The 8,651-nt window shown below is 41.0% G+C and overlaps 2 pseudogenes; both read left to right on the plus strand.

The window, feature by feature from the left end:
• Positions 1-573: 573 nt before the first annotated feature.
• On the plus strand, positions 574-674 carry LOC111727505 (annotated as a pseudogene).
• A 1,141-nt stretch (positions 675-1,815) lies between these two features.
• LOC100943903 lies at positions 1,816-2,809 on the plus strand (annotated as a pseudogene).
• Positions 2,810-8,651: the final 5,842 nt, after the last annotated feature.

An 8,651-nucleotide genomic window follows, 5' to 3' on the forward strand; every position in this document is an offset into this window, starting at 1 on the left:
AGAGTAGAATATGATTGTCTTAACGCAATAACTAAGAAAATGGCATGAAGGCTATGTTAACCAGTTTAATGAAAACATTTCAAATTGTATATGAAAACACCACACTGTACCCCAGAATTGCATTAATGTAAATTGTTATCATTTAATAAAAAATAAAAAAAATACTTTCAACAGAAAAAAAAGTCACCATTAAAACAACTGAAGAAAATCTGAAAATAAAAGAATTTTTAAAATTTAAAAAAAAAAAGAATTGCAGAATTATGTGTTGAAGGTTTATCTAAGGCACAAACTCAGTCACAAAATCTTGTGCTTCAGTAGCACCTATACTAAAATTGGAACAATTGGCTTGGTGCCCATACCTCAGTGGATAGGGGCTGGCAGGTTCAAACCCAGCCCAGGGCTGCTAAACAACAATGACAGCAAAAACCACAACAACAACAAAAAGCCAGGTTTTGTGGTGGGTGCCTGTAGTCCCAGCTACTTGGGAGGCTGAGGCAAGAGAATCGCTTAAGCCCAAGAGTTTGAGGTTGCTGTGAGCTGTGATGCCATAGCACTTTACCAAGGGAGACATAGTGAGACTTTGTCTCAAAAAAAAAATTGGAATGATAAAGAGAAGATTAGCATGGACCCTGTGCAAGGATGACATGCAATTTCATGAATCATTCCATGTTTTTTGAGAACAATGTAATCTAAAAATTTGTACCCTCATATTAATCTGAAATAAAAATAAAATTTTATTTAAAGAAGAGAATATTAGATCAATTAAGTTAATGTTAACTGTGTTCGTCTTCCCATCCTGCTTGTTAAACTTTTCTAAGATTGTGTGACACAACTTTCTGATTATAATACTTGCAGCTATTAACTTTTTACTGTCAACTCACGAATGCACAGGGAACTTTTAGGAGCTACATAATATGTCAGATTGAAAAGGGATGAGAATTCAGCTATCTGCTGTTAAACCAGCAATTTGTGAAACTCTCTGCTCACTAAAATTCTTGTTTGGTAGACAAAAAAAAAAATTGTGATGAAGTATAATCACTGAAACCATAGCTACAGTATGATGCTTTTCCACATAGATAAAAAATTGACATCCAGTAACCAAATAGATAGTAGGAGTAGTCCCAATAACCCCTACTCCAGTGATAGTCTGTGGAATTTGTTTCGTCATTCCTGAAAATCTAGGTTATGTTGGGTTTGTGGTACTGGCTCCAATAGCAAGGGGTGAGGAGCCCACTTCCACCTGATGACAGAGTAAGTGCCTCAGTCAACAAGAAGCTACGACTACCATCCTGCATCTTTGACCTCCTAATGTCAGTGGAACAACAGGCAAAGAAAGAAGTTCCTGCACTTACTGAAGTAATCACCCTCATTTCTGTCAGCAGTTAGCTTCAGCTGTTACTATACACAGGAATAGGAGAATTATGTTAGAGAGGATTATGTTTGAAAACAGGGATCAGTCCCCCTCTCGAGTGCTTCCTTTCCCAGTCTGAGTGCTGGGAAAGGCTGAGACCCACCACTTGGGTTGTCCCATGGCCACTGCGGCTCCAGCTCCTACCAGTCAGGATACTGAGAGTCTGGGCTGCGTCCAGAGTGGTGTGTACTGCGCCTGCGCGGTCTTCCTGATTGTGACGTATCCGTCCCCTTGGCAACAGAGCTTGTCACAAAGAAGACAGATTCAGTCAGACTATAGCCAACAAGATGTGTTACTAGGAGCATCTCCTGAGTGGCATTGAGTGGAGGCATCAGGGGGTTGGAGTCTTGTGAACAGGGACCTCCCCCCAACATTTGGAAGTAGGTAGATTTTAGTGATGAGAAATGGGGTATGAAGTAACCCGTTTCCCGGGGGATGTTGACGAAGATCTTATCTGCCCTATTTGCTGTGGAGTCTTGGAGGACCCAGTACAGGTAGCCCATTGCAGGCATGCTTTCTGCAACTCCTGTATCACCCAATGGCTTTCCCAACAACAGACGTGTCCAGTGGACCGTAGCCTTGTGACGGTTGCCCACCTACGCCCAGTACCTCGGAACATGCAGAACATCTTGTCAAAGCTACAGATTGCCTGTGACAACGCTGTGTTTGGCTGCAGCGCCATTGTTCGACTTGATAACCTCATGTCTCACCTCAGAGTCTGTGAGCATAACCCGAAGCGGCCTGTGACCTGTGAACAGGGCTGTGGCCTAGAGATGCCCAATGATGAGCTACCAAACCACAATTGCGTTAAGTACCTGCGCTCAGTGGTACAGTGGCAGCAAACACGCATCGCCAAACTGGAGAAGATGTCAGCGAAACAAAAACACCAGCTGACAGAGCTGAAGGGAGACATCCAGCTGCTAAAGGCAAACATGTGTACAATCTGCAGTGTCATTCCCAACCTTCAGAACCTGGAGGACACAGTTAAATACAACGAGATCCTAGAGTGGGTGAACTCCCTTCAGCCAGCAAGAGTGACCCGCTGGGGAGGGATGATCTCGACCCCAGATGCTGTGCTCCAGGCTGTAATCAAGCGCTCCCTGGTGGAGAGTGGCTGTCCCAACTCTATTATCAACGAGCTGATGGAAAATGCCCATGAGAGTAGCTGGCCCCCTGGTCTGGCCACACTAGATGTAAGACAGATGAATCGGCACTACTATGACAACTACGTGGCCAAGCGCATCCCTGGCAAGCAGGCTGTTGTAGTGATGGCCTTTGAAAACCAGCATATGGGGGATGACATGGTGCAAGAACCGGGGCTGGTCATGATATTCGCCCATGGTGTGGAGGAGATATAGAACTCAATGGGCTATCAGGAAGTGATGGAAAAAAATAAAATCCCATTGCTCGAATAATACCTGCATTCTGAGTCTTAATATTGTGATTTACATTTGAACCATACATCTCTGGCCCTTATGGCACTGAAGGCTCCTGATATAATCTGCTCAGCCTTCCAGGCAGGAAACCTAGAATTCATCCTTTTGCCATATTTATTGCTCTAAAATATCTGCAAATTCTTGGTCTGAGTGAGGAAATTTCCACCTGTATTCCTTGTCCTGCCTAAGGCCTCCTGTTCTAGATATTTTCAGAAATCACAAAGAGATTGGTTTTCCCTAGAGCATCAGGATGGAGTGAAAAGTCTAATCAGTCCCTCTTCTCCAAAACTAGGGAACAGAATAGGCAGACCTGTGGACTCCAGACAACATTTAGAGGGTAGCTCTGAGGAGCAGAGCCAACACCCTAGAAATAGTGAGGCCTGTGACTGGCCATCACTGGTGGCCCTTAGGAGGAGACTGGATCTCTGTGCCAAGTAATGTCCCTGTTCAGCCCACCTAAAAGGTGCAGGCTCCCTCTGGGCCTGTGGGTATATAGGTTGGAATACCAAAACTTTGCAGATTTCTTCTTTCCTATACTTTTCATAATTAGGAAGTAGCAGGGTTGGGATTATGGGTTAGTCTCCCTGGGTTTCTGTGTTCAGCAAGAAGCTGCCGTCTGTCTTTTGCTGAAATAGCATAGATCCTACCTCTTGTGGCATAGGCCATCATAGTTCCACAGACCCTTCTCCAGCTGTGTGAGTGTAATTGGTCATTTTGATAATTTCTCTTGGCCATTATTTGTTTATATTTCACAAGCCCCACCCTCTCTTCACTATTTTTTTTTTTTTAGAACATCCTGGTTATGGCTACCCCACTTTCTAGCCAACCACATTGTTGGCAATTTAATTTATTTACTTTTTTTTTTTGCAATTTTTGTCTGGGGCTGGGTTTGAACCCACCACCTCTGGTATATGGGGCCAATGCCCTACACCTTTGAGCCACAGGTGCCACCCTAACTTATTTACTTTTTTTAAGAAAGAAAAAAAAATCAACAAAGCTGAAAACTTTACTTTTGCTGTTTCTATTGTGGGGATTCTGGAAAGGGTGGGGCAGTGATGGAGTCTGTTTTACATTTTTCCTTTTTGGCACAACCTTTGGCTTTAATATAGGAGGAGCCAAGAAAGTAATCCTTGGCTAAAGTTATCATTATATGTCTCCCAACCTTCCAAAACCCCATCTGAAATGAGGAGTTTCGTCTATTCCCTTGATGGATGTGACAGTTATATCAATGCTTGAACCTTCTGTAAAGTTTGTTCCTAGCCTTTCCAAGGTTTCATCATAAAACTCTGGAATTAGAGTATTAATTTTGAAGGTACTCCTCCTTCACCCCCTCCACACACACAAACACCCTCAAGTTTCCTTGGAGCTATATAGCTGGGTTTACCAGACAAATGAGATAGAAATGATATTTCTGTATCTAAGTACAGGCTGTGCTGGGCCTCATCCATGCCCCCCTAGGACTTCAGCTGCATTCCAGGCTACCTGGGGCATCCCTTGATTCCTAGGGTGACTGGCAAAGTGAGAAGGGGGTGGGATAGTAGATGGGATTATTTTTATATGTAGATGTGATTAGGGGTGGAGAAAGAAAGTCTCCTCCCTTGCCATGTAATGGCTTCTCTTCTTTATCAAGTTTTTTTCCAGGCCAGCTTGCTATAGGCCTGAGCATTTGAGTCATGGCTTCACTGATATTGGGGTGGTGGGATACAGTTGGAGGGGAGTAGGGAACAGTCCTATGTCCCAGCTCCAGAACACTATTCTCAGGAATTTGAGAACACTGCTATACTTAGTCTGGTCACTACATTTCCTCCACTACCCTGCTCCTTCCTGCCTTACTAAGGCCTGTACTCTCCAATCCTTACCCTCAGATGGAGCCAGGAAGCTCAGTTAAGGCTTCTCCACCCTTTGCAATAGTGTTGCTGATTGTGTTGTACATGCTATTCCATGGTGTTGACTGTACTAATAATGAACCTTTCACTCAACTCTTAAAAAAAAGAAAATGAAAGTCAGAGATCTACTGATGTGTCTTATAGTGCATCTGATTCCAGTGATAATAGTTAATATTCAATTGCACCAACCATGGACCAGAAAGAGAAAGCAATTGACTCCTCAAACCCCTCCAGAATGAATTTCTGGGTCATCCCACCAGATAAATAACCTAAATAAGCCAATTTGCTAGCTTATTGTGAGGAAAGCATAAAACTTATGATTATACATCAGTGGTTCTCAACCTTCCTAATGCTGCAACCCTTTAATACAGTTCCTCTTTAATACAGTTCCTCATGTTGTGGTGACCCCCAATTATAAAATTGTTTTCATTGCTACTTCATAACTGTAATTTAGCTACTATTATGAAATGTAATGTAAATATCTGATATGCAGGATGTATTTAGGCGACCCCTGTGAACGGGTCATTTGACCCCCAAAAGGGTCACAACCCACTGTTATAGATGAACTGGTGTTATAGATGAATATGATTAATATAAATTATGGCTTTGAGACCAGATATAGTGGCAGGTATATAGTGTATTTTGGCCTGATAACCTTTGATAGGCCCTTTAAGGAGAGTGTAACTGGCCATCAATTTGAAGGACTGCTTTCTCATTCAGAAAAGACATGGATACATGTCCTTCTCACAAGAATGGATGATCCAAAAAGTAGATTTCATCAGCCTCAATTTATACCTTTCTTCAGTTTATGTAAGTCCCTGGGCAGTTGCTTGAAGGACATGCCTGACTGGTACCACTATAACTCTGTTTCCTAATATCACCAACTCTCCTGGTTTCCCCTGGGCTGAGATATAGGTTCTAGTAGAGCCTCCTTTATGAACCTTCAGCATAAGATCTGACCATATCGGACTCCTGAAAACTCTGGCTTTTTCATTTCTTCCAGCCTCAAATGAAATGCCATTCCATGGGCTGTGGGATCTGACTTTCTGGGAATTATTTGAAAGAGTGAGATAACAGATCTATAAGTTCAAAGGAGTTAATCAGCTGAACCAATGTGTAGTGATTTCATAGTGTTCATTTAGACACATCCAATGTAACCAAGCAACTAGCTGTATTTCCTCATGAAGCCACATAACTCTCTGTAATGTGCCATATTGTATTTGTTGTCTCTCCTCCTTTGCCTCATTTCCTTTTCCTATTTGCTTTAACTGCTATGTAACCACAGACTTCAAAAACCTGAAGCACAAGGCTTAGCTTCAATCTCTGTTTTCTAGAGAAGTCAGCCTAAGACACACCATGTCTCTAGGCCATCAACACCATCCTCTAGTTTCACAGGTCACAAACCTAAAGGCTATTCCTAGACACATCCCTCTTATTCAACATCTAGATCTACATATGTCACCTACCAAGCAAAATCTAAACATTGAAACATGATAAACAATGGCCTCCTTGTTGTAACTCATGCTGTCTCTACACCCACTCCTATTGTGGTTAGCCTCCTTATGTGGTTCTCTCTAGCTACAGTGATCTACTTGTAAGATGTTGTATGCTTTCTTCTACACATCTTTTCATGATCCTCCCAAATTCACCTTTCTCTGCTCACAGCATTGCATCCTTCATGCTCAAGAAAACAAACAAAAAAACTACTCACCACACAAAGGGAAGCTCATGAGTCATATCCTCCGTGAAGCTGTACATAACACTACTGCTAAATAGATAGAATAAAACAAAAATTTAGCTAACACTTATACAACAGTCCTCATTCTATCTCAGGTGCTGTCTTGGGCACTTTGCATGTAATTCATACACTTAGTCATCACAACAACTCCATAAACTAGGTACCATTGTTATCTCCACTTCACAAATAAGGAAACAGGTATAGAAGACTTAGGTCACAGAGGAAGTCCAGTACAGCTGCTCCTCAAATTACCACCATACATTGAAAATATGGTAAATCAAAATTCATTTAATACATCTAACATTCTGAACATCATAGCTTAGCCTAGCCTACCTTAAATGTGCTCAGAACACTGACATTAGCCTACACATCTAGGAAAATCATCTAATATAAAGCCTATTGTTAATAAAGTGTTGGACATGTAAGAGCATGGGTTATTTAACCTAATGATTACATCACTGCCTGGGAGATGTGGCACACTGACACTAGCTGGCGTCACAAGAGAGTCTCATACTACCTACTGCTAGCCTAGGGAAAGATCAAAATTCAAAATCTGAAGTAGAGTTTCTAATGAATGTGTATACATTGCTTTCAGACCACAGAAAAATAAAAAAATCTTAAGTCAAATCATAGTAAGTTGAAGACTGCCTGCATTTACATGAGCATCTATTCTGTTCCCAATCATACTCTCCTGTCTTGATGTTATACTATTCTGTCTGGCCAATATGTCTTTTATGTCTGTTATGGAGCACCAACCATGATTGAGTCCCCTTTTTGTTCATTTGTGTGCCTCTCCAGTAGATTTAGTTCCTGGAGTTGAATATGTTGAAATCATTACTGTATGCCTGGCATAGAGCACAGGATCTTTTGCAGAGCAGATACCTGATAAATATTTGTTAAATTAATTAATTAATCTATTAATGTGATACAATTCTTTTTTTTATTTCTTATAGCATAACTGTATACGTTAATGCAATCATGGGGTACAGTGTCCTGTTTTCATATACATTTTGAATTACTGTCATCACACTGGTTAATATAACATTCATATCATTTTCTTAGTTATTGAGTTAAGACATTCATACTCTGCTTTTAGAAACATTCACTTGTACCCTTGTAAGATAAACCATAGAGGTGACCCCATCAATCACCCTCCCTCCCCGCATCCACCCCACTCACCTCTCCGCTCCCACCCTCTTCCCATATTCTAAGGCTATAACTAGGTTATGACATTCCTATGAAAGCGATGACTTAGTTTCAAAATAGGGCTGTGTACATTGGATACTTTTCCTTCTATTCTTGAGATACTTTGCTAAGAAGAACATTTTTTAATTCCATCCGTATAAACATAAAGGAGGTAAAGTCTCCATCTTTCTTTAGGGCTGCATAGTATTCCATGGTGTACATGTACCACAATTTATTGATCCAGTCATGGGTTGATGGGCATTTGGGCTTCTTCCATGACCTATAAATTATGAATTGGGCTGTAATAAACATTCTGATACAAATATCTTTGTGGTAATGTGATTTTTGGTCTTCTGGATATATACCTAATAAAGAAATTGCAGGATCAAATAGCAGGTCTATTTTTAGTTCTCTCAGTGTTCTCCAGATGTCTCTCCAAAAGGAACAAATTAATTTGCATTCTCACCAGCAGTGTAGAAGTGTTTCCTTTTCTCCACATCCACGCCAACATATCTGGCTTGTGGATTTTGTGATATGGGCTAATCTTACTGGGGTTAGGTACTACCTCAAAGTAGTTTTGATTTGGATTTCTCTGATGATTAAGGATGGAGAGCATTTTTTCATATGTCTATAGGCCATGTGCATATCTTCTTTAGAGAAATTTCTATTAAAGTCCCTTGCCAACCTTAGGATGGGATCACTTGTTTTTTTCTTGCTAATACGTTTGAGTTCTCTGTGGATTCTGGTTATTAAACCTTTGTTGGAGACATAAGCTGCAAATAACTTCTCCCATTCTGAGAGCTGTCTACCCGCTTTATTTACTGTGTTCTTGGCTGTGCAGAAACTTTTAATTTTGATCAGGTCTGAAAACTGTATTTTTGACATTGCTTCAATTGCCCGAGGGGTCCTCCTCATAAAATTCACCCAGGCCGATCTCTTCAAGTGTTTTCCCTACACTTTCTTCTAGTATTTTCATACTTTCATGTCTTAAGTTT

Source organism: Otolemur garnettii, unplaced genomic scaffold (assembly GCF_000181295.1).
Source record: "Otolemur garnettii isolate 467f Iridium unplaced genomic scaffold, OtoGar3 scaffold00109, whole genome shotgun sequence".
NCBI lineage: Eukaryota > Metazoa > Chordata > Mammalia > Primates > Galagidae > Otolemur > Otolemur garnettii.